Source organism: Hippopotamus amphibius, chromosome 2 (assembly GCF_030028045.1).
Source record: "Hippopotamus amphibius kiboko isolate mHipAmp2 chromosome 2, mHipAmp2.hap2, whole genome shotgun sequence".
Lineage (NCBI taxonomy): Eukaryota > Metazoa > Chordata > Mammalia > Artiodactyla > Hippopotamidae > Hippopotamus > Hippopotamus amphibius.
This window is the reverse complement of record NC_080187.1, coordinates 26,993,254-27,020,197: the sequence shown is the minus strand read 5'-3', so window position 1 is coordinate 27,020,197 and position 26,944 is coordinate 26,993,254. Positions and strand designations below refer to the sequence as shown.

Sequence of the window (26,944 nt, the reverse complement as noted above, 5' to 3'; positions counted from 1 at the left end):
TCCCACCATGTTAGCCAATGAGGAGGGAGAGCTATCTAGATTTCTACGAGATCTTGGTATTCAAAAGAGTGTTGACTCACCTTAGCAAGTAGGCGAGGTAGCACACCTTGATGCTTTTGCCCTCCGCTGGAACATTTCCTTTTGAAGCACCACCGCTTTTAGAATCATCAATAAAAAAACGTTTCTTTTGCTCCTTCTGGAACCTCCATCTAACCTTGAGCCTTTGTTTTGGAAGATAATGGTCTAATTTCTGCACAAACCCGGGGAACAAACCACTCAATTTCTTTCCCTCCCAGTCAGTTGTTTCAGCAAAATGATCTCCTTTCACTTTAACAAAAAGATTCTCTTTCTAGCTTAAAATATTCCGGATATGCTTTAACTTGCCTTGGGGTCATAGCGCATGTCTTCCAGGACTGATGAGTCTTGTCAGTTGCCCCAGGGTGAGAACTTTAATAAGCAAATTGCACACACCTGGTTTTGCAAAATATTGGACTAATGGGGCACCTAGGTGGAAGTCAGTACTTCCACTCCCTATGTACACACCCTTCCTCTGCACCTCTCTTAAAAGAGAGGCCTCAGAAATTGCTGCCTCAACACCATTTATCTTGTAAAACTTGCCTGTCTCTTTCCTCCCCTGTTGGGATCGTTAACGAGCTCAGGTTGTTGCCATCCCCACTGCTGTCTTTTGGATTTGAAAGTCATGCCAGTGATGGGATGTGGTGTATGTACGGGGGAGTCCGGTTAAAAGGGAACAGGGCTGGCAAACTCTCTTTGTCAGATCGTGCAGCCCCTGCCCTGCTCTTTGATTTGTGGCTGCCCTCGGTGTTTGCACAGCCTTTCCCGGCTCAGATTCCTCTTGGTTAGTTGAAGAAAGACAGCCTGGTACCCCGATTTTGAAGGCTGGACACCAGACTTACTTGCCTTTCCCTCTTATTCATTCATTTGGTCATTCATTCAAACATTTATTGAACGTTTGTGCTAAACGTTGGAGATTGACAGAAAGACAAGATCGTGTCTTCTAGAAGCTCATAACCTAGTGTTTACCTCTCCAGTAGTCGGCAGGTGTAATGCACCGCCACACCTCCTAGGATGCACTGTAATGCGTTTTCTTTGGCTTCTGCCCTCTCTCTAATTGCCAAAGATCAACTCCCCCCAAATAAAGCTATTGGATGTCTTTCTTGTTGTGCACTCTTTCAGACGTTTCAGGGTACCCAGTTGATTAGGATGCAGGATCACTTCCTTAAGCTGCAAGTGGCATTGATGTATAGGTATAGTCAGACCAGTGAATGGGCATCACCCTTTCCTTGAATGCTTTATGCTCTAGCCTAGATTCCACATTGACTGTGTTCCTTCTGCCATCGTTCTAATATGCCTACAGGATTCTTAGACTAGACTTTTTCTGCAGTGGTCAACCTATATATATGTCATTGCTTGACATTCTGCTGAAAGTTGATAAAATCTGGTGCTGGCATGTAGCTCTTTAGGCAATAAAAACCATATATAAGGCTTCTCTGGCTCTGACTAGGCTATGGATGACCTTACTCTTCAAATCTGTTGTCAGTCTGTGTTCCACCATCATTTCCATGCATGTACCTCAGAAATTCCAATCATCACCCCAGCAACACCTGAAGTACCTCTTTCAGGAATACTGGTGATCTTCTAGTCTCTTGGTTTGGAAGAGTCTCCCAAACATCTTTAGGAAAATTTGTTCATCTACTTCTAGAGTCCCTTTTCAAGCATATAAAAAGCTAGCGCGCTACATAGGATGTGAAACCTTTCACTCACATATCCTATCTATCTTCCACAGTTCTCTCTGTGTGTCCATAACCATGGTTATACACTGTTTTATTATGTGGTTAGGCTAAACACCATTTGTGATGAGGAATAGTCGAGGCTTGTCTCCACTCACACGGCCACATTTTGACTTACCTTCATCATACGGGTGAATGTCTCAGGTTGGCCCAGCGTGGCCAGGTCAGAGGGCATGTGCTTTGCTATGGAATCCCAGAGGTCACTCCCTGCCTTTGTCCTCGACACCAAAGCTCATGTCACTTGTATCATGCTGTGACATGAAACAATATTGCATCTTAGGGAGTGCATAATGGGCTGTGTTGTCCAATTATCATGAGATTACCAAATACTTTTCCCTGGAAACTTGCCAGCAAGACTGAACAAAGAGATGCCCCAAGCCACTTTCTCATCTTTATTCCTGAAGACTAAATGGCATTCCTAATATCCTCTGTACCTTTCTGGTTGAGTAAAAGGATAAGGCAGGCTTTTTTTTTTTTTTTTGGACGAAGAATGTGGCTAGTACAGGAAATCAAGATTTTTTTTTCTTCGCTAATTTGATGAGAATTAGTAAAAAGTCAAAATGTGGAACAGAGAATACACCGGCTAGAAAAGGAGATGATGGATTTCTAGGAAATGAGAGATTGATTTATTTATAGTAGTGAAGAAAAGTCCTTCCTGGAATGAAAGTACTGCAGAAGTAACAAAAAGAGAGCATTTTCCTAGCACACCATCTATGAAGCCCATACTTTTTGTTACTGGAAATTCTGACGTTTCTTGAATTCACCCACTTTCTTGATTTTTAAAATCTAAGAACTTACTTCCAAAATCATCTTTATTCATCTCTGTGTTTTCATTCTCCCTGAGTTATCTGTGTCCTCGGAAAATTTAAAAACAAGTGGTTTTTTTTTCCCCTTGTCTCTCTTGGCTGAGGCATACAATGGGCTGCTTTTCCCCTTCTCTGTGGAAAGAATGGAAACAGAGTACGCAGCCAGAGGAGCTCCATACGGATCGACATTCCTTGCTTCTGCTTTTGAAGTTAAGATGGTCACGAGAGAGAAAAATATTTTCGGTTCCAGGCCTAAGAAAAGGACATTCCTTTCCGTCTTGGCACCCTTGTTTTCATGGTGTTGATTTCTCTTCGAATCATCTTCAGTCCCATCAATACATCACATCTGAAAATGAAATCACTTGTGTAAGTTCTTTTCCTTGCCACACCCTTGATTATAGAGAAGGTGACGTTTTCTCAGATTTATCTGAAGTAGCTTAGGATATATTTTCCTGGCTTTTTTTTTTTTTTGCCCTGGATGAGTTCCCATTGTTGATCGAGCACATTTCAAGAGAGTTTTCCAGAGCCCTGAGAGACCCATCCATCCATGCATTCTGTTCTGTTAAACAGGGGAAAAAAGAAAAAAAACATTTGTTTTCACCTTGCTGTAGAGAAGGAAATCTCAGAGGAATCATTTTCCTTTCAGGAAGATTGGGGTTTGTAGGTTAAATTCCACATTATACAAATTCCCTGATGACAAAGAAGCTTTGCGATCAACCATCTTTCTGCAAAATGCGTTCCTCTGTTGAAAGAGGAGGGGATTCGGTTTGAGGTTGTTGATTAAGACATGAAGATGAGGTCTGAAATTGGTGGTGGCCCAAGGTCACTGGTAGAACGAATGGACTGTTTGAAAATTATTAGCAGCTGGTTTAATAGAGTTGTAATAACTACAGCTGTGTGAGAAAATCCGCACACAAGGTATTTGGAATGTTCCCTTTGAGATCCTTTCCTATTGTTCTAGAATAATCCTGGCATCCATTTTACACAACACAACTTGGACAGGAGATTAGGTAGCTTTATGCATGAGCATGTAATACAGGATTTATTTGCTTTAGGTTTTGGACCATCCTTGTATTTTTTTATTTTTATTTTTTAAAAATTCTGGCATCATTTGGCCTCTCATACAACCCGCACATCCCCGCGTCCCACCTGCTAAACCACGACTTCAAAGGCTCACAGTGTTGGAGAATTTTAATGGCTTGTCAAAGGAGTTCTCTTTCTTTTCACCTAATATTTTTTATTAAAAATTTTTAATCATATCAAAGGATTTACAGGGTTGAATTTGCCAAAGTCTGAGGCAGTGAAGAAAAAGACAACGGAAGAGGTGCTGTGCTTTCTACAACAACTCTTCTTAAAACACAATGTTGGTTTCTGGTTTCATACAACCTAGTAGAGGAATAACTTGCTTAGATTTTGGCCTTCAAAGCTGGAGGCAGGTGCACGCGCGCGCGCGCGCACACACACACACACACACACGCATGTATGTGTGTGTATGTAACAATTTGGTCTGCAAAGAAACATGTCTGTTTCCTCCGAGTGTCATCTGTACCTTGCTAACCCAGAGACTTGACAGGGAAGAGAAATGCAGAGAACATTCCACCCTTTCATGAATTCCACAGCCATGAGTCACCCTTGCCCCAGGCTTCTCGCCTCTTTGTTGCATCTTATTTACGCTCTCAAAGTCAGAGGTTGGATCTCCAGTTCCTAACTCTGGAACTGGGCAAAAAGGTAGGAGATGACACAGCTAACATAAAGCAAGAGTCCTATTTCTTATCTCAGAGCAAATTTCCCAAATATGCTACCAAGGCACAAAAGTGTGGAAGTCAGGTTTAGATAAATCCCTGCCTTATGCTGATTTGCAAAACTCTTTTTGAGACCGAGGGCTTTCAGTACGCATTATGTAAATTTGTTCTCCACCGCAGCGCCATGAAGCAGATGTGCTCTCTCTGATCCACAAAGGTCAAGTGACTTCCCCAAAGTCACAGCTGGTTGAAAGCCAGGACAAAGTCCCAAACCTTGTCTTCTGACCAGCCCTTTCCAGGACACCATGGATGACTCACCCATGAATGACAAATGCTTTGTAGGCTTTTAAAGGAAGTTGAGGATATTCAGGAGACATCCTCTAACCTTGTGAGGATGTCTCATTGTGGAAGGAAACCACCATGTCCTTCTCGGAGCCAGTGGCCCAGATGGCTTGCTGTGGCTTATGTAGAATGGATTTTGGTGATGATTAAAGACATGGTGAAGATTTGGTAAGACAGCAGATGCCCCCTGAAATAGTAAACAGCCCTGTCACAGTCGTTTCCCTTTGCCTTTAGTTCACTCAGAAGAGATGTACGCTGACTCGTTCCCAAACTAATGTTCCATTAGGCTCCGGTGGAGAAGGGCCAGGGAAATGTACAGGGAACTCAAGAGAGAGCAGGCAGGTGACCTACACTGTTTGTTGTCTAAATACTGTTCAGTGGATCCAGTTTCATTGTTATTCCTATTTAGCAGATGAGAAAACGGAGGCTCAGACAGGTTCAGTAACTGCCATGTGGTCACATCGTGTTGAGTGTCAATGCAGAGATGTGAACTCAGGTCATCTGTGCTCTTTCCATTGTGCAATGCTGCCTACAGACCTCTCTGAGATTGCAAAGAAACATGATACTGGCGTTTCTGGAGGACAGAGAAGTCCATGAAAATAATGGCTAAGAATTATTGGTGACTGACAGTGTGCCCAAATAATTTTTATGTATTACCTCGTTTAACCCTTACTATGATCCTAAGAAAGGTGAGGAAGTGGAGGCATAGAGAGGTTATACAGTTTACTAAGACCAGGCAATTAGTAAGTGGATACAAACTCAGGCAAGTAGGCTCTGAGCCCATGCTTTTAACTACCATGCTGGGTGCTGCTAGGCGGGCCAATCGCCAGGTTCAAAATAGCCCTCGTTGGGCAAAGGTGTTTTTCAGCTGGATCAGCTCTGGGGTTGTTGTGTTAGAAAGCCAGCTTGACGATGTGGGTAGAGAGGTTGTGCTTTAAGAAAGACCTTTGTATCTCTATTCTTATAGGAGATATCAAGATATTATTTCAATAATACATAAAACTTAATGTGACAGACTCTCCTTGAATGGGAGAGGTCCCTAACTGGTTAGTCTTAAAGAAAATGTAAAGACATTGCAGGGCTGTAAGCCAGGGAACTGATGTGATTAGATTAGCATTTAAAAATCTCTCACTCCAGATGTTCAGCTGCAGTAGAAACTACCTCAAGGTGAGTTTCAGTGAAAACTCAATTGAATAAGTACTCTGTGTCCAGAGGGATCCTTGAAGGTTGTCTAAGTTTACATTGTCCAGTACAGTAGCCCTGAGCCCTTTTGAGCATTTGTGCCTGGTCCAGATGGAGATGTTGCTGGTCCAAATGTGCCTGGTCCAAATGGAGATGTTGCTGTAAATCTCAAATAGACTGAATTTTGAGACTTAGTAGAAGAAAAATGTAAAATATCTCATGAGTGTATTTTTGTATTTGTTATATGTTGAAATAATACTTTTGGATATATTAGGCTACATAGACTATATTATTGAAATTAATTACACCTGTTTCTGGCTGCTAGAAAATTTAAAATTACTATATCCATGGCTTGCATTATGTTTCTTTCTGACAGTACAGGTCTAGGTCATTTCCTTGCTATCTCGTTAAATAGAAAATACATAAGGATGCCATTATCATAGGTTGATGGAGTATCTCTGGTTACCCTCCGGTTGAGTATTCCAGCCTAAAGACTGTTGCTTCTTAAAGTTCTTGGGTGATACACCTTCACTGGCACTGTTCTTTTTTAAAAATGCAATTAAAAGTATAATTTTTCATTGATCACTGAAGAACTAACTGTTCTTGACATATGTTTAAAAAAAATGAGCTTGGACCACATCTCGTTAGTTACTCTAGATGAGTCAGAAAGTGGTGACCTGGTAATTTGATCCACAGAGTGTAAGCTTTTGTCATTTCTCCTTTCTAAGTACTGTGTAGGTTTGACCACCTTCTCCTCAACTCCAGTACATCTTCCAGGCCCAGACCTACTTTGTCTCATCCCTGGACCATTTCAGCAGCTGCTTTAGCAGCTTATATCCTACTACCCTCTTTTCCTCCCCACTCCTGCTTCCAGAAGTCCTTCATAGTGCTACCAAAATAATCTTGAGAGGACATAGCTTTCATTATATCACATTCTCCTGATTAAGGATGATAAGAGTTCCCTGTTGCTCTCCCACTGAAGGGAGGGAGGGAAGGAGGGAGCGAGGAAGGAAGGGAATCTGACATTTGAGATGCCATCGATGTTATTTTATTTCGTCCCTATGAGATGGATATTTTTAGTCCCATTATACAGGTGAGGAAGCAGCTCTGTATCTTGCCTGAGGTCAGGTGGTAGGCAATAAAGCTATTGACTGCTAGGGTGAGATCCTGTTATCTTTCTTTGCTCAAATCTAGGCTAGCTCTACTGACCCAGCTGGCTGCCTAGCTTTCAGTAACATTCATTATCAAACCCATGGACCCACCATGTCCTTTGCTTTCCCAGCTGTTCTCATCATCTTCCTACTTGGAAACTGTAGCGTAACAATCCATGCTTCATTATAAAGTGTTTATAATTCTTCAATCTCTAATTTTTTTTCTGTTAGTCTTGTCGCAACTATGTTTTAACTTCTATGAGAAAGAGGATGACATACCTGACTTTTGTAACGCCCATTTTTCTTTCTTTCTTTTCTTTTTCTTTTTGCCAGGTCTAGAACCATACCAGCTACCTAGTAGGCACTCAAGTGTTCAATAAATGGGTGGTGTTGCCATATGGTAGCTGGTCAATAAATACATGTTTTGGACCCAATTGAAAATGATTTTTCTTTTAAATGAGGACAGAGAGCTCCAGGTCAATGACTCCCTTTTCACCCGTCTAGATGTGTGATGTAATGGCCTTGGCAATGACAAGATACTTCTAAGCCAGACTTTACCTCATTGAGTCTCAGATTTCCCACCTTATCTCAGTTGTGGGATGAGGTGGTCATGACTGGTGTCCCATGTATCTCCAGGGGGCTAATGGATTATGTTGCTTCTAATATTTCCTGAGGGACATTTAAGATGTATCTGTTTTGAGGTATAAGATAAAGGGTGCAGTCCCTGGAGGACAGTCTTTGTCTTCCTTGGGCTTCATGGAACAAAACTGAACATTAGATGGGATGGTCTGTCAATGGGATCCACTGACTGATTGATTAAAGCTTGTGTTCAAATGTGTGTTTCAGCTGAACCTTGCTTTCTCAAATTGTATGGGACGCACCTGCTCCTGTCTGAAGTTTGTGGAGAAAACTAGCAAAACATTGACATTTGGTCCATTTGCTAATAGGCAGTTAGTGTTCTGTGGTCAGTCTTGGCTGTGCTGCTTTTGTTAACGTGCCCACATTATTATGTGGACACATATTAAGTATTTACACACCAAAGTGATCACGCACCCACACGTTCCTTAAAATGTGGGCTGACTTGTTGGACCTGGGGATTTTTTTTTTTAAGGGAGACTGTTTAGCTTATTATTTCTCTGAAAACACAAACTTTTAAAAATCATTTCCAGCTCGTAAAACCAACATACTAATAGTATAGAAATTTTATAGAAGTTGGAATTCAGGGAAAGTGAAAGTTCTTTTTTTTTTTTTTTTTAAAGTTCTTTAAACTCCACCCCCAGAGAAAACGTCACTGAGGAGGGTTTGGGGAATACATTTTCTTATTGTTTTCCTATATTTATATACTATCATAATTACTATCACCATTATTATTTAAGCTGCATTCTGTTGTGCAGCTTCTTTTTTCACTTATTTATGCCTGTTAAGGAATGCTTCCCCCAAGAATTCCTTAAGGAGAAGCACAGGTTTTGTAATGCAGGCAAAGGAGTTAAATGTCTGGGGTTCTTAGCTTTGGAGACAAGAGAGCTTTACCTACCGTGCTGAACCTTGGCCATCAGTGACCTCATTTCTCTTTAATATGTGGGTCTTCAAAAACTTATATTTTTTGAGTAATTTCATAGAAATAAACTGTTTGGAGACCAGTTAGTTCTTTTAAATCCTGACATTTCTCATCCCTCCAATACACCAGGCTCCTGGAATACAGCAATGTTTTATGAGTGAAAATGGTGTTTTGTAAGGACACTCTCTTTGTCTGAAGTTTCATTGCCAGAGGCAGGGACAGTATAAGGAGCCTAATAACGGGCACAAGGATGTGAGAGAAGGAGGATGCAGGTAGAAACATATCGAGTTCCAAAATTTCCAAATCAACTAGGAAGTCTTAAGACAGGGACAGCATTGAGATTAGGAAGGAGATGACTTAAGCTTGAGAATACAGAGGGAAATAGGCCAGCAGAAGGGTCATGCTGATCTACCTTAGAATAGCCTCCAGCCACAAGCCAGGCCCCTAACTCATGGGCATGGGGGACTGAAGCTAGTCTTTCTCTAATTCTGTTCTTCAGCTCCTCCATCAACATTCCCCCCACCCCCGCCAGACACACAGATACATATGCACACAATCACATGCCACCCGTGAGTTCAGTGTGATTCCTTATTTCCTAGCTCCTGAGACCTGCTTTCCCCCACAGTTGTACATTTCTCAAAAAGGATGCATGTTACAAAATCAAAGTTTACATTGTGTGCTTGGGTGTTTTTTTTTACCTTGAAAATATGTATTAAAGTATGTCATAATAAATTTGCTTTCGGCGGAAGGAGGAAGAGTGTGTAGGTTCCAGACACTGGCCAGGGCTGAGATCGAACCAAACACTCCCTGCTCCCAAGGAACTCATGCTACAGTGTGAGGAGATAGGCGGTTAGGCAGACAGTGCTGTGTGGAAAACGCTTGGGAGCTTCAGGAACACCTAGGAAGGATCCCAACCCAGCCCTGGAATGCTGGGTTTTCTGGAGAAAGTGGTTCTCAACTGGGATGATTCTTCGCCCAGTGTCTCCAGTGAGACCAGCAGAAACACTCTGGTTGTCACTACGGGGGGTGGGGGGGAGGATGCTATTGGCATCTATTGGGTACAGGCTAGGGGTGTCACCAGGCATCTTACAGTGCCCAGGACAGCCCTCCCACAACAAGTATCTGGCCCCAGGTATCAGTGGTACTGAGGTTGAGAAATCCTGGTCTAAAGTGAGACTGAAGGATGAATGCAGATTGGTGATCCTGGGGGAGAGAGGCATAGCTATCCAGAGAAGAGAGTTATTTAAAGGAGAAAGCGGGCTATGGTGGAGAATGGTGCAGGTCATAGTTAAGTTGAATAAGGAGTAAAAGTATTCTTTCATTGGTCCGAAGAAGGTCGTTCCTGACCATGGTGGATTTGTTTTAGCAGAATGGTAGTTACAAATGCCAGATGTAGAGGACTGAGGGAGAATTAAGGAGCATGAAATCAGCTTGTCTGTGAAAATGGGGAATTAATGATCATTATGGCAATTATGGTTAAGTCTTCCTACTGTGTCAAATGCTTTGTGTTCATTATCCAGATTATTCCATCCAACAACCCTATGACGTGTATTTCTTTGTATGGATAAGGAAATAGAGGCTTGGAGAATTTAAATATTTGTCAAAAATTCATATAGCTCACATGGCATAGAGTTGGGATTCAACCCTATGTGGCTTTGACTGTACCTATATTGTTTTCCTAGGGGAGAAGATAGGTAAAGAGGGACATGGTGTTGTGCGCACACATGCATGTGTGTGTGTGTGTGTGTGTGTGTGTGTGTGTGTGTGTGTGTGTGTGTGTGTGTGTGCTGGGGGGTGGGGGTTTCCTCCTGAAAAGGAGAGTTAAAGATGGGAATAAATTAGCTGGTAGTCAGAGAGAAATTGAAAATGCAGATTAGGTGGCCTCCCAGGTGAGGCAGGAGAGGGTGCATCAGGAGCCCAGGTCTTAGATAAGAGGAGTGGAGCATGCCTTCCATTGTGGCAAGAGAAGAGGGAAAGGATGGGTACCCGTGGGGATGAGGAAGGGAAAGGCAGACAGAAGATGGAAACCTCTTCTTCTTCTCATTTAGACACAGTGAAGAATGGAAGGCAGGTAAACATGAGACTACTGGGCAAGTTTGAAACAGTGAATTTGCAGGGATGCCAATCTAAGAGTAGGGAGAGGACATTGATTTACACAGATGTAAGGCCGAGATTTTTCCAGATGGTTATGAGGGAAAGACATTGGGTCGGGCTTCTTAATTTGATTTCAGGAGGTCATTCTCACAATTTTCCCTTCACTTGCTTAAATTCCTTTAAGGAAGAAATAGAGTTATAGCTTTTCTTGTCACAGAACTGAAAGACTTCAATGCATGGGTAGAGCAACTTGTTGCTTGAGACAATTATATATAGATATAATCAATTAAAAATTATCTTCCTGCCCTTAAGGCTGGAGTTCCTAAAACCACTGCATAGGGATCTTCTGAGGGGTCATTTACTTAAGGGGTCATTAAACAGTCCTAAATTGAGTAGAAAATGGAATGCAGAAATGCAGGGTTGGCAGAAAAGTCAACATACTTGGTGAACTGAGGTGCAGACCAGTGGTAACTAATAATACCTTGCTAGATCACTCCAGTGCTTTATATTTACATGGTTGCTTTAAATGTTAAAGTAATAACATCTTTTTGAAAAAATTTTAAATCAAGTAGAAAGTGAAAGTTGTTCACCTGGGCCCACACCCAGGTGAATTACCTTGTAATGTTTAGAGACTTTATCTCCTCTTTTTCAACTGTTATTTCTCTTTATTTTCTTGTACAAATGCATTGGCTGGGATTTCCACAATGCTACGTAATAGTGATGATCCTTGTCTGGTTTTTTATTTGAATTGTTATAATGTATTATTATTAAGCATGCTGTTGGGTTATGTGTCTGTGTGTATATATACATACACACACACACACACCCCTTATTGAAACATTTTTATTAGAAGTGGTTCTGGAATTTCGTCAACTGCTGTCCAGCCTCTCTGTGTTGATCAAATCATTTTTTCTCCTTTGACTTCCTAATATAGCGGAGTATAACTTTTCTTTTCTTTTCTTTTTTTTTGGCGGGGGGTACTCCATATGGCTTCTGGGATCTTAGTCTCTCAACCAGGGATTGAACTGGGCCCTCAGCAGTGAAAGTGCAGAGTCATTAACCACTGGACTGCCAGGGAATTCCCTAAATTTTCTTCTACTGAAATACTGCCTTCCTGCAGTGAACCCACTTGATCATGGAGTGATAGTCCTTTATTTACTTACTTATTATAAAATTTATTTATTTGTTTATTTATTTATTGGCTGCATTGGATCTTTGCTGCTGTGTGGGCTTTCTCTAGCTGCAGAGATTGGGGGCTTCTCTTCATAGTGGTGCGTGGGCTTCTCATTGCAGTGGCTTTTCTTGCTGTGGAGCACCAGCTCTAGGCACGTGGGCTTCAGTAGTTGTGGCTCTCAGACTTAGTTGCTCCGAGGCATGTGGGACCTTCCCGGCCCAGGGATCAAACCCATGTCCGTGTCCCCTGCATTGGCAGGCATATTCTTAACCACTGTGCCACCAGGGAAGTCCCGTGATATTCCTTTAATGTGCACCTGGATTTTATTGTGAATTTTTACCTCAATGTTTATAAGTGCATTGGTCTGCTGTTATTATTTTTATAATATTATTTGTCATTTGGGGGCTAAGTTTTGATATCTATGTCACACTACAGTGTGTTTGGAAATATATTAGTGAAACTCTTATGCTTCAGAATTTGGACCAGTTTAAAAAGCATCTGATATACTGAAGTTTTGAAGACCTTCTCTGACGGGGTTGGCTCTTTTCTTGGATTAATTTTGGTAGTATATGTGTTTCTAGACAATCCTCTATGACATTTAGGTTTACAAATATAACTGTGAATTGTACATAGTAATTTTTAAATTATATTTTATTTTCCTTTACATTTGTGGATATTTTCTGCTTCTTAGTCTTAATTTTTTATATTTGTGTTTTGCCTTCTTCCCCATCTTTTCTTGTTAGGCTAGATAGTGGTTTTTATTTAATTTTACACAGAATTATATTTTAAAAAAATAAGTGGTTACTCAGGCAGTTTTATTGTTTTTTGATTTTTGATTCCTGATTTTTGATCTTTATCTTAATAAAATTCTTTCTTCCTCTTTTTCTTTTTATTGAGTTAGATGTTTAATTCATTTAGTATTATTATTTCTTGATTTGTAAGAAGTATTATTATTTCTTGTTTCTAATTTTCATAGAGCTATGAAATTTCCTCTAAGTACAGCTTTTACTAAGTTCCACATTTTACATACATAAGATTTTTAAAGTCACATTCTGTAGTTGAGTTTTTGTTTCTGGTTATCCTGAACTTGTTTAGAAGAATGTTAAAAAAAAACAATTCCAAGTGTTTGGAATTTTTTGTTTCGTTTTTTCCTCTAGATTTGCTGTAGGGTAAGTAGAAATGATAGACTACTTTTTTCTATTTGTAATTTATTATTTCTTAATTCTGGCATTATAGACACTTGTAAACCTCTATGGGCATTTGAAAACCTTTGTAAATATCTCATACTTGCTTGAAATGAAAATGTGTTTCCTGTTTCCAAGATACAGTATTTGAAATGTGTCTCCTAATTCTACTAATTCTTTAATTCTACCCTTAGTTGCCTTTCTCCATTTAACATATTAAGTACTTATGTCTATTTTTTCCTGTATCACCTTTTTTTTCTTTCTCCAATTGGTGCTGTTGGGGGGCCATAAATATTCATGATCAATCTTCATTGTGGATTGTAATTTTTTACATTATTTAATGTTCATTTTTATTTATTTATTTTGGCTGCACTATGTGGCATGCGGGATCTTAGTACCCCGATCGCCAGGGATCGATGACCAGGGATCATACCCGTGCCCCCTGCAGTGGAAGCTCAGAGTCCTAACCACTCGATGGCCAGGGAATTCCCTAAATGTTCATCTTAAAACTTTTAAAAATATAATTTATTTTCCTTTACATGTGTGGAAATTTTCTATTTTTGCTTTTACAAAAATTTGAGGATAAGCTTACAAATTTTTTATCTTGAATTTAACCACAAATAATATTTATCAATCCTTACTTTTCTTGATATACTTTTACCATATTATTACTTTAAAGATTTTGTGTCATTTTGCTGTATGTGTGTCTCTTGTAGACAATATGCAATTACAGTTTGTTTTTGAATCTAGTCTGGCAATATTTTCCATAATAGTTGTCCAATTCACGGTTATTGACTTAACATATATACTTGAATCTAATTAATCTTTTGCACTTACTTGTGTATTTCTGCGCACTTTCCTTTGTTCTCTGTTTTTTACTGTGTGGGCTGTGTTTTCTTTGATCAAAAAAAATTAAAAATTATGTAGTCTATTTTTATTTTTATTGCTAATTAAGTTTTTAACTTTAATATCTCTAGTAACTTCAGAAAGAATACTATTGAGTATTTATATATGTCCTTTTAACATGTTCATTTTTAAAAATTTATTTTATTGAAGTATAGTGGATTTACAATGTGTTAAGTTCTGCAGTACAGCAAAGTGATTCTGTTATACATAGATATGCGTTCTTTTGTATTCTTTTCCACTATAGTTTATCACAGGATATTGAATATAGTTCCCTGTGCTATACAGTAGGATCTTGTTGTTTATCCATTCTATACATAATACTTTACATCTGCTAATCCCAACTCCCAGTTCATCCCTCCCACATCTTTATTTTTGTTATTATGTTTGAGGATTTTCCCCAACTCTATATAATTTTATTATTATTATACAGAATAATCTATTGTTATTGTAATTGTTCCCTTTAAGGGACTGTAATTTTGTTTTACAGTCATTATAAATTGATCAATCTTTGTTCTAAGTTTAAATGGATTCAGTGTTCACATCCTCTGTTTACTTCTAAATTCCCCATTCTTGAGATCCTGATTTTGAACCTTCTCTTGGTTGGATATATTACATCACTGAGTAGATTTTGAAGAAGAGTCAATAAGTGCCAAATTCCGTGACTATGCTGATTGGAAAATGTGGTTTTTACTTTTATACATGGTTGTGAATTCAGTTGGGAAATAAATACTCTGATTTTGCTCTCTCTTTCTCAAGCCTGTATAGACATCCATTCACATTGTTTTCATTGATTGTTACTGGGAAGAAGTCTGTGGCTGTCTGACTTTTCTCCCTGCAGTTGACTAATTTTTAAATATCTTGATTTTATAGAATTCAGTGTTTATCCTAGAAAACTGTAACTTTACCGAGATGTCTCAATTTTAATGATTCTGTTATTTTTCCCCAAAACATCAGATATTCCTTTATTTCAAGAAAGTTATTTTCCATCACAGATTTGAGCATTTTTTGTTTTCCCTGTTTTGTTTTGCTGTCTACTTCGAGAATACCTTTTATCTATATGTTGGATCTCTGTTTTCAAACCCTCTTATCTGTCATCTTCTCTACTTGCTTTCATCTATTTGTCCTTTTCCTCTGCATTTTGTGCACTTTTTTGAAGACTGTTTTCCACATCATCAACTTTGTTTTTGGTTTGTGGATTTTACCTCTTATTACTTTAATATATTTATTGGTTCTGCAGTGATATTATTTTTGCTGTCAGTTTCTTTCTTCAACTGCCAGCTTCTCTTTTATCTCATTCTGATGTCTTATCCCCTTATCTTTGATCTCTTCTTTTATAGTATCTCTGTTAATTGTTGTATATAATATTCTTCTGTGCTTTGTTCTTTCAAAATAGATTGTTCATTGGTCTTTGCCATGCCATGCTTCTGTCACTTTTTTTTGTCCTCAGTTCATTTTTTTCTAACTTACCTTTCATTAGGATATAACTCTCCGAACTTTCTCTTGGCCCCCAAGTAAGGAGGGTAATATCTCCTTAAATCCTGCTTAATTCTGCTTTCAGAACCTGAGTTTGGGTCTTGATGACTTGCCTTTCTCCTGCAGCCTTCAGTAATCCACAAAGGTCCTGGTTAGGTGCCTAGGTAAGACACAGTTGATGAGTCTTATCTCTGAACTCTGTGATTCTAAGTTTTAAATCCTGCTTTTGATTTGAGGGTCCCAAAATCTACTGGTTTGGTGTGGCCAAGTTTTTTTGTTTTTTCTCTATTTATATTTTCCTCTTTCTTCTCCTTCAGTCAAGCCTCTGTTTGCAGTTTGAGACAATTAACCACCATTTTTTCCTGGAAGTCCCTTGGTTAGCTTAAAGCACATATCCTTCTTTTGAGGGATTTCCAGACACATCTGTGTTTTCAGATGTTGATTCTTCCAATGGATTTAACTCAGCACTGCAGCTTTAGTGTGATAATCAAATAACTACTTCAAGTCCGAAGGTGTTTTCTAATAAGATTTTGTTTATTCTGAAAGCTTTCTGTCATACAAGAGTCTTGGGTCCTGAGGATTTACCCAATTCGTAGTATTTTCTGGATAGAATACTCCAGTCCTTTCCTTTGTGGATTGCCACATCCCAGTTTAGAAATATCAAGGATACCACGTCAAGAACCGTTCTGAAATTATTAAGGGAGATGAATATCAGTATTAGCATTGTCTTGGCTGCAATACTCATTCTTTCACAGATATTAACGCCGTCTTTTATGGGTGTGCTCTTATTAGCTTCTGATGCTGGATTCTGCAACTTAGTATTTTCCCATTAACTGCTAAATAAGAAGTGATATATTTGCAAACATTCGTCCTCTCCTAGGCTCTTTAAAGACTGCATAGCTATTATCGTAGTCATTCAATCAACAGCGCTTATAAGTAGGGTTCCCAGTGCGATGGAGAAGGGAACTCAGCATTCTAGCTGGTTGTCTCAGGGACTTGAGGGAAGATTGGAGCCTGATCTTAAGACTGGAGTGAGCATCCGGATCAGCCCGAGGGCTCGTTAAGATACAGATTGCATGCAGGTCCTACCCCCGGAGTTTCTGATTCACTGAGTCTGGAGTGGAGCAGGAGAAATTGCATTCCTAATGAGTTTTTGGCCAGTGCTGCTGCTGCTGCTGATCTAGGGACCTCTTTTTGAGAATCATTTTCTTGAAGGATGAAAATTACATGGATCTTCAAAATGTAGATGAAAGTATTCTACAGGGAGGAAAACGTGGACAAACGTGGAGATCTCAGAATCTTCCTGATTTCAAAGCCATTCTTTTCATTGTAAGGGATCCTTTCCTAAGAGACCCTTATGGGGAATATTTAAAAAGTTAAAAATGAGTACTGGCCTTTTGGATGCATTTAGTTTTTCATATCCAACAAATGCATGTAGATATTTACGAGGAATATAGATAAATAAGGGATAAATATATAACATAAACATATTAGTAAATGTGGTGAAATGGTCTAAGTTGTGGTTGGTTTCAGGACATGATATGTAATTTGAAGTGGAATCTGGTGTCAGCAATATTCTGAAATTATTGGTCTGAGCCATTTACTAGCTGTGCCACAAGGAGACGGCTTCCTTGCCAGGTGTTCGTAGGACTGACTGCTCTTCCCTTCATTTTAAATGAACTGACCCTGGTATTTCTAGATACCCCTAAGGCTCATTCAGCCAGCCTCTTCAGTGACTTTGTTGGCAGAGCACATTTTCCATAAGAAACAAGGCGATGTTTCTCATGGGGTAGATTTGGCGGGCATAAAACTACTACATAACCTTGTTCTGATTCCATGAGGTTGGATTCTGAGGAAAGATAATTCAGTGTTATAGCTCTCGTTCTTCTGTGTACACCTTTGTCAGCAACTTTCAGTCTTCCAAATGTGTTTCCAAAACAAGAGCACACTGCTCGCATGCCTAAGAAGATCTTTGAACAGTCAAACTGCAGACGATGGATTTTGCACCTTTTCAGTTCCTCTCCTGAGTGTAGAATTCAGAGCAGAGGAGACACTGGGGGTTATTCTGGAATCTGCCTCCACAGTGAAGAAAGACTCTTGTTAGTGAGAATATATGGGGCATGGACTTCAAGTGTGAATAGCTATTGATGAACTGAATAACATTTACAGAGTGTTTTCACTGCTGATTTCCTTTCTCAAATTACGGAATTCAACAGATTTTTTTTTTCCTGCTTCAGAGCGTATGTTCCAGAAACCTTGGGCATGTTATTTTTCCTGAGACCTTCAGTTTCACTATCTGAAAAATGAAGATATTGGGCCATGTTGGACGACATGGTCTTCAAGATCTCCTCTCTAGTGGACATTACGAGCCTACAGATAGTTAACTTTTAGGAGGGAAGTCTTCTATTTAGTTAAAGAAGGCACAGGTAATTTATTGTTTCAGTATTTTTTAGGGAAGCCAGAGAGAGAGAACTCTGCTCCTACCTAACTTGGTTATACTTCCCTCTACTGAAAAGGTTTATACAGTTTTGAGCTTTGGGGGAGAATCGCTTCTCAGGCTTTCCAGAATCTTTGCAAACAAGAATTGAAACGTGGTTTGGTTTTGTTTTTTGTGGAGGGAAGGCAATCAGATAGTCTCAAGTGGAGCCCCAGGTGATGATTCCAAGTGTCACATCAGTTCAGGGGAGCTTAGCAGTGCTATAAATATGTGGGTGGAATGATGCAGCCAGAGCACCTTCCCCGTGGATGGTGAGGAAAAGCAAGATGGCCACTTCCTCACATATCAAGGACAAGTGGGGACGTGGAATTCCTAGTATCCCAGTAGTCAGCCAAGCACTGCATTGTGGCTTCATGAGCTTTATTAGTTGAGTGGGAGCAGTGTCATACAGTGCTAAGTTTTGCTTTGTTTTGTTTTTCTGGTCACGGAGCCTCTCTGGAATTGCTTAGGTTCCTATATGTTTTGTTGGAGTTGGTACCACTGGTTAATCTTCCACTGGAAAGCAGGCATGCATACACTCATTCATCCCACAGATCTTGTGAGGGCCAGACCTGTGCTGGGCCCTGGGGATATAAGAACCAAAAGGAACACAGTAGTCATCCTTTGAAGAGTGATTTCTGAGTAGCCTGGGGCCCCATCACTTTGAGAGAAGATAATTTTGTATGTTGGAGGGGAGAAAATGTGCATGATATTTTTCATAGAAATTGTAGTTGGAGGCCACGTGCTAACTGTAGGACTTGACCATTTTTAATGATGTTGACCCCTTACCCACAAAGCCCACAGGGTCATCGTTAGTGCAAGCGGCTTATCACTGAAGAAAGACGGACCAGTTCAGTTACATGTCTTAATCTTGGATTTTTCTTGAGAAGTTTATGGTAAAATACACAAATCAGAAAAATAGCAGTAAAAAACTCATGATTCATACGACAGCCAGAGTACCTTCAGATCATTTTGAACTGTAGATTCATAAAATCTTTGAGCCAGAAGAGAACTTGTTGATCATCTCATCCAAAGATTCCCCAGCCAGGACCACATGAAAGGCTTAATAAGGCAGGTGGCTTATATGCAGAGGCTGAAAATACCTAGAGACCATTTGTGACAGGGTTTCCAACCTCCACACTCTTGTCATTTTGGACCAGATCGTTCTTTCCTATGGGGGTTGTCCTGTGTATCGTAGGATGTTTAGCAGCATTCCTGGCCTCTACCCTTTAGATGTCCCCGCCCCTCGCCGCCCAGTTGTGAGAACCAAAAATGTCTCCAAATATCCCTGGGCTGGGGTCTGTGGGGGCAAGATTGCCCCTGGTTGGGACCAGTGCTCTATGACAACATAGGGTTAGTAGAAGACTCTAAGTCTCATGACCAATCTGTTTATGTTTGATTGGAATCTTATCACTCACAAGCTCTGATTCATTCATTCATTTGTTCGTTCATTCAACACTTTTGCTGAGTACCCGTTGTGTGAACTGTCCCCAGTGCTGAAGATATCACTGTAAATAGACAGGCGTGCACCTGCTGTCAGGGTGCCTATGTCCTAGCAGAGGGAGATAGACCACGAATAAACAGGTATCATAGCAGCAATGAAGGAGTTTATAAGGCAGTGTCATACGGTAGAGAGAGAGTGAGTATGGTCAGTTGTGGATGAGGGCTCGATTTCATGGGGGTGGGGAGAGCGAGCTAATATTAGATGGAGTTGTGAGAAAGCCCCTTGGAGGACAGAACCTTTGAGCCCAGAATTGCATGAGGAGGAGTCAGCCATGACAAAACTAGGCATTTATTGGTCTCTGAATAATAATAAAAAGTGAGAGATGAATTAAGTCAGGAAAAAATCTTTCAAAATATGAGAAGAACATTTTGTAGAACACCCCCTTTGTACAGAACGGTTGACTATGGTAATCTAATCTCTTCATTTAGCGAAATGGTTCAAGTTAAGGCTTTGAAAGACTTGTTCAAGGTGAAGGTCACAAGTGGAGTCATCACACCTGCTGGGAACAAATTCTTTTACTTGCTGAAGAGGCATTTCTATAGCGTTGTCTTTTTTTTTTTTTTTTTTTTTAATTGGGAGCAGCCCAATAGTGAATAAGCTGAAAGACCTAAGTTTGTTGGGCAAAGTGAGATTTATCATTAAGGATTTATGGGATATGGGGCTTGGCCAAGTACCTGAGCCACTGTAGTGCTTTCACATGATGATAAATTCTCCTGTTGTGTTGGCAGACAAATGTCTTAACTTTCTGCTTAGAAGTTCTTGAGGTGCAGCGATTTTTAGGAGTAAACTTACTTGCTAAGCATAGACCGGAGATTGCAAGAGAAAAGAAATTCCTTAGCTATCATTTTAAAAAAAAGTATTCCTAATTCTTGGGTATCTGCCAGTTCCATACATAAACACATAGGGCATTTTTTCCTATTCTCTTGGAATGGGATGGGAGAACCAGTGGATCTCAATGGGCCAGTTGGTTAGTTTAATAAGAGGGAAGGAGTGGCTTCTGCTATAGGTGGAGGCCTAGAGGGGAAAAAAAAATCACAATCTTCAGGAGAACTTCAAAGTAGTCACAATTCATGATTCACACAAGCCCAGCCATTGTTTACCTTTCCAGAAAGCAGTCTGCTGAGGGCTTTCATCCTGATGGGGTAGTTAGGTCAGGAACCATGGTTCTTTTTCCAAATATAAGAAATTAGACTAGAAAGGTTATTGCATTGCATGCATCAGGGCCTTGTGTACCATAGATATGGGCAGATTCGGGACGATTCTTGTTTAAAGGAAAGGACTTGTCTGAATTTTCTGAGCAAACCATGAGCACAAGGCAATGAACAAGTCTCGGAGGGATTAGCTTGGGATTTTTGTGGCTTTTCCTCAAATAAAAGAGGTTCTTCTGGCAAAACTTGCGTATACTTTTCGACAGCCATAGATCCTTTAGTTTCATTTAGTTTTTTTTTTTATTTCCTCCGAAGGTAATAGAGGGCAAGGTAAGTTGTTCAAATGGCTTCTGGATTCATTTACTGAAACTGTAGAATTTAGACTTGGTGGGGTTGGCCAGATCTTCTGTGCCAGGCACAGATCTGGCCGTGAAGACATGCCCAAGGGCCTGTGGTCACTGAAGCCTTCAAACCCACAGAGGAGCTCGCTACTCAATGTGTGCGGTTTGGTCTTTCACGATGTGGAAGATGATGCCTTTGACTGCAGCTCCTGCTTACTCTGCGTCTTAATCGGTTCTGTAATGAAGACCCAGCAGCATATCTGCAACTTCCCTTTAATTTTACAATTTCTATAATGAGAGTTCTTATAGTGTGAAAAGTGTCTGTGGAAACCCAGCCAGTACACTGAAGAGTCTGTAAAGGAACACTGCGATTTTCTTGTCTCTGCTGTTTGGGTTGAGGTGTGGCTCTAGAAGAGAGAAACTGGGTCTCTCTTGATCTCCAGGCTCGGGCAAGAATGGCTGCGAAGTTTCCAAGGAACTTCCTGATGGACCCCATGACATTTCAGAGAATTCATGCAACCCTAAGAATGGTTTTCCATCATTTGGAAGAACAAAATGAGCTGGGATCTCACTTGTCATGGTTGCCTTTTGAAACTTTTAGCGTGTAGAGGTGTCTTCTTTGTTTTGTTTTGTTTTGTTTCTCAAGGACAGTATTGTCAGGACGCTTCTCAAAATTGGAGTTATCTGGTGAACTGTAGGTTCCCCTTCACAGACAATGAAGTCTAAAGCTCCTGAGATACCACCCTGCTTCCTCCCTTTCTTTTCTAATCCCTTCTCTCCTCTTTTATCTCCTCGTTCAAATCACACGCTTCCTTTTCTAAGGACAGGAGAGCTGGCAGGCTGCCTATTGGCCTGTTGGCCTCAATTAGCCTTATATCATTGCAAAGGAATGCATGAATTCTCCAGAAGGTATGTACTATCTCTTTCTGCGTTAGACACTCGCTACCTGCTTTCATAACAGGTCACTCAGCCAGAATGGCTTCTTGTTTACATATCTGATTTTTTTTGGTCATTTGGATTAGATCATCTCATTTTAATAATGATCCCCAAGGGTATCTGTTATGAAATAGTACTCCTACATGCTCTGTAACACCTGAAAACTTGATTCAGGAGAACAAAGCTAAAATAAGAGAAAACCTGAAGACTAGCATCCTTGGCTAGAAGGTGACTGGGGTTATTAATCTACAGATTGCCTGCTTCAGACTGTCCCAGAGATGGACCAAAACGACCACATGGAACAGAGGCCACACGTGGGCATTGGCGGGACTTGGGGTCGCACGGTATTTCTCTGCTACTATTTAAATTCAGTCTCATCTTGGGGGTTACATATGTGATTGCAAATTAATCCTTTCTCTTCTGAAAATTTGGTTTTGAAGAACAGCTGTGTCTCCCTTCTGAATTCCTTAATTATTTATCCTCCCTGATATGTTAAACCTTTCATTAGCCTGGTGAATTGCCAAGAGCACACAGCACTGCTTAGATCATGTAGCAAGCAGTATAAACATTGGATAGGACATTTGAAGACACCACATGGTGAGCCAGGATCTATAGTTGTACCAAATGTTGTGGGATAAGTGGAAGTAGCTTGTTGTTGGAAGTTCTTTGTTTGTTGGTTTACTATGCTGGCTTATTTTTTTAAAATCACTATAACATGGGAAGAGTATGTATGTCATTTGTACTTATTCAAAAGTGTTCTAACAAAACTCCTGATAAGTTTGGAGGGCACATGCCCATATCTGAATTCAAATTAAATCAAGAAAATTAATTATCTCATATATACATACACCAGTGTATACATATACATAGTGCAGAGGACACGCACCCTATAATATATGTGTGTAGTTATGTATGTGTGCCTGTGTGTGCATATATATATTCTGTATTTGCATTTGTAAGTGTGATTCCATAACTACTGTTCCTTCTCCTGAAAGGAGATTTTTACCTCCATTTCTTGATCCAGTCCTGTTTGGAAAGATGCTTTAAATGATTTTTAAATTATTAGAACTCCCACTTCGACCATGACAAGAGTAAATGATACGTAGTGATGTACAACACGCCTTGTTGCTGAGAGTAGCAGCCCACGCTTACTAGTAGATTCGTTAGTGATTTTTTTTTTCCCCTCATTTTTCATCCTAAGCATGAAAATTCTTCTTTCCTCCCAAACCACGTTCCTGGGACTTGAAATAAGAGATGTTAACCTCCCAACACACCCTGCAGCTCTTTGACCTCATCATAGCAACAGTTTCCGATCTCAAATACATTTGTAGAACGAACTTGAACTTCCTGAGTTTTCTGTCTTTCTAGCTGAACGATTCTGAAGTTTATGCATTCCATGACCTGTCCTTGAATAATTGGTTTTTTCATTCATAGGAAAGGAAAGTAAGAAAAGCACAGACAACAGGTGCTCGCGAAAGCCTTTTCTTAGAAATGTGATTCAGGAGAACTGGGGAGTTCGGTGTTGTACAAATGAAACTAGGTTTCTGGAGTGGACATAGGGAAAGCATCTTCTGGTGTTTCTGGTTCTATTTCTCAGAGGCTTTGAAGCTTATAATTAGTCGCTCCTGAATCCCTGTGGCTCATGGCTTTATTTCTGGTCTGCAGTCCATCAGTCAGAGAACAGGGTAGGTCCAGGCAAGACCTGCACGTTTTCATTTGGACACTTCCCAGAGACAGTTGGGATTCTGACTTGAAGGCCACGATCACGGTCCACGCAGGCCTGGAGAACAGTGCTCGCCGAGCTGAGCGGGTGAGGGCTGGTGGTGGCAGGATTATAGGAGTGCCCTTCAACACCCAGGGTGCCTCCCTTCTCCCCTCTTGCCTGGGAAGTGAGTGGGGAGGACACCTGATGAACCTGTGGATCGTCCCCTTTACCTTCACGGCAGGAAAACGGAGGCATGGTGGGTCCCCGAAACTGTGAACACAGAAAGTGGGTGGGCAGACGGTAGAAATTAACATTGGTGGGTTTTTTTTAATTGAAGTGTAGTTGATTTACAATGTTGTCTTACTTTCTTTTTTTCTAGTATCATTTTAAAAAAATTATTTTATATTTATTTTGGGGGCTGTATTGAGTCTTCGTTGCTGCGAGCAGGCTTTCGCTAGTTGTGGCGAGCAGGGACTAATCTTCGGTGCGGTGCGCAGGCTTATTAGTGCGGTGGCTTATCTTGCTGCGGAGCACAGGCTCTAGGTGCATGGGCTTCAGTAGTTGTGGCACATGGGCTCAGTAGTTGTGGCTTGCAGGCTCTAGAGTGCAGGCTGAGTAGTTCTGGCGCATAGGCTTACTTGCTCCGCAGCATGTGGGATCTTCCTGGACCAGGGATTGAACTCGTGTCCCCTGCATTGGCAGGCGGATTCTCAACCACTGCACCCCCAGGGAAGTCCACTCTTTCTTTTTTTTTAATTTATTAAAATTGTTTTTAAATTTTTTGGCCACACCTCATGGCATGTGGGATCCTAGTTCCTCAACCAGGGTCTGAACTGGTGCCCCCTGCAGTGGAAACATGGAGTCCTAACCACTGGACCGTATTACTTTCTGATGTACAGCAAAGTGATTCAATTATATATATAGATATATCTACCTACCTATCTATCTATATATCTTCTATCTTTTTTCAGATTCTTTTCCGTTATAGTTTATTACAAGTTATTGAACATAGTTCCCTGTGCTATGCAGTAGGACCTTGTTATCTTCTTTTTTTTTTTTTTTTTTTTGTTATCTTCTTTTTTATGTGTAGTGGTTTGTATCTGTTAATCCCACACTTCTACTTTATCTCTCCCTCCCCCTTCCCGCTTTGTTTCCTATTTCTGGGAGTTTGTGTCCTATATCTGGGAGTCTGTTTCTGTTTTGTAAGTAAGTTCAAAACTGGCATTTTTAAGATTGAGAAAGAGGAGCTGGTGGCCGTCCTTTCCCCATTCTCAGGTGTATATTCTCAATCCTTAGCAAGATCTCTGGATTTTCTTTAAGTATGTCTTCAAGAGTTTGTCCAATATGGAAAGTTGGGTTTAGGGTTTCCCATCAAAACCCCACCTCTTGAAAACTCCAGACTGTGAATGTAAATTGAACAAACCGACACGTGGCAGTCAGTAATACTGCGGAGTCGTGGATAATTAGAATGGTCTAGAGGTTTCACATTAGGAGGACTAATCACATTAGGTGCTATCTTATTTGGGATCAAATCCATATTTATCTGCCTGCCAAGGCATCATCATGGGTGGTGTTGAGAGTCTAGTTTGACCTTGAGGGGCCTGGAGATATTGCACTGGGAGAAGGAGATGGGGGAGGGGGGACGACGGGATGCTTGTTTGATTTGTAGATTCATCTCATGACCTTTTGAAATAGCATTTCTTTCTAGTTAGTTTAGAAGCTTCCTCTTCTGCTTTTGATTTTGCTGATTTGGTCAGTGGGAAAAAAAAATATTGCTAATCTCATTATCGCAGTTGAATTTTTAAATAAAGTAAGTAGATAGGAGATCAAGGCTTTTAACTTTAAATCATCATTTGGTAGCAGTTCAGTGTCTGGTTTAGCCTTTTAGGGTTGCTGTTCTTTCTCGGTTGATGAAACAGTCAAATATGCAAGAGTGTATTTCTCATCTTTGTTCCCATCTTTGTTGTTGGTTTCTCAGAGGATTACCATCTGCTGCAAAAACATCCTCGGGTTGATGGATGGGTCATCCTCAGGTCCAGCTTTCTTTGTCTCTCTCCTCCCCTGTTCCGTCTGCTCCTCCTCCTCTCACTTCTTGCCCACGTGTCCATCCTCAGTCTCATAAACACATCAAGTTTCTGTGTCTTTGATTGTTTAGGCCATGCTGGCAATTTCTGTTTTCTTCTTCTGTCAGCGTCTCCAGGAGCAATGTGTGCACAAAGACAAAATGGCTTTCCGAGGAGGCTACATCCTCATTTCAGGACTCGGTGCAGACATCAAATTGAAGGCCATTCAGCGGTACCTGACGCTGGTTCTCTCAGCAGCCTGGGGATTAACCTCTTCTAAGGCTCTGCGCTATTTTTGAGGTAGAGTCTGAAACAACATTAAAGCTAGAACCCATTAGGAAATCACTTTCATCATCTCTTCTTTTTCCAAATCAGTGGCTTTTTTTTTTTTTTTTTCTGATCTCCTAACCCTTTAATCTCCTTTGTAGCAGAACAAGGAGACTATTGGTTTGTGTTTGCATCCAGCGAAGTCTGAATCCTTGATAACAGCTTCGGAGGACACCAAGATATGAGAGAACCGTGCAGAGAGATGAATTTCATCCCGGGGTGGATGACTTAATGCCAAAGGTGCCCTGCTTTCCTTGGGCAGAACTGTCATTTTTTTGGGTGGATGTTGCCCGAAGGAGGCTCAAACTTTCCAAAAGACACACAGCAGAAAGCCTTTTGTTGCATTATTTCTAAAGGCTTGAAGTTTTGAAGGGAAGAGATTTTTGTTTTCCTCTCGGCTACACAATGGAGCTTTCAGAGAACCTCTTTTAAAAGGAATAGCTGCAGCCTTTGTGTTGCAGGGTGTGCCTGTTGGCAGGGTCTGCTGAGGCAGACAGGCTGGCTGGTGATTAACAAAGGTCATTAGACTTTGGAATCTGGCAAGCAGAGTCGGATGGTATGTCTTCTGTGTGTGGAAGGACGACTCCCAAGAAGCCAAGGCATTCTGGAGGTTCCCCCCTCCAGCCCACCCCCAGAGGCTGCTGGAGAACAGGGTCTGGTCCAGGAGTGTCTGTCCTGCAGTAACCAGGGCTGTGCTGGGATGGACGCACCAGCCCATCAATCATGGGATAAAGGAACCTTCGGAGATCTTGGTGAATGACATTTGAGGAGGAGAAAGGTGCTGCTTTTTCGGGAAGGAGCGAAAACAGTTCCTTCTTTGTTGGGAGGAGGAGGGCAGAGGAGGGGCCCAGGCTGCTCCTCTCCTGTTCCCTCTGCCTGTCAGCCTGGCAGCATCCATCCCAGAGAAGCCATGTTGTGCTCGGAGGGGAAGCTCTGAGCTAAAATGGCCGCTCCTAAAGCTCAGAGGACTAGGGCAGCTTAGTGAGACTTAGAGCTTCGGTGACGCAGGAGCTCCTATCTC

The 26,944-nt window shown here is 40.8% G+C and overlaps 1 protein-coding gene across 11 annotated transcripts in view; it reads left to right on the top strand.

The window, feature by feature from the left end:
- ZNF462 (zinc finger protein 462) overlaps nucleotides 1–26,944 on the top strand; it is a 141,551-nt gene that overhangs the window by 28,707 nt on the left and 85,900 nt on the right. The window contains exon 1 of one of the 11 annotated variants that reach the window (XM_057721480.1): nucleotides 26,657–26,701. The exons of the other annotated variants lie outside the window; for them this stretch is intronic. The gene's annotated coding sequence lies outside the window, so the exon portion shown is untranslated. Of the gene's footprint in view, nucleotides 1–26,656; nucleotides 26,702–26,944 lie in introns of those variants that run through there. 11 annotated transcript variants of the gene reach the window in all.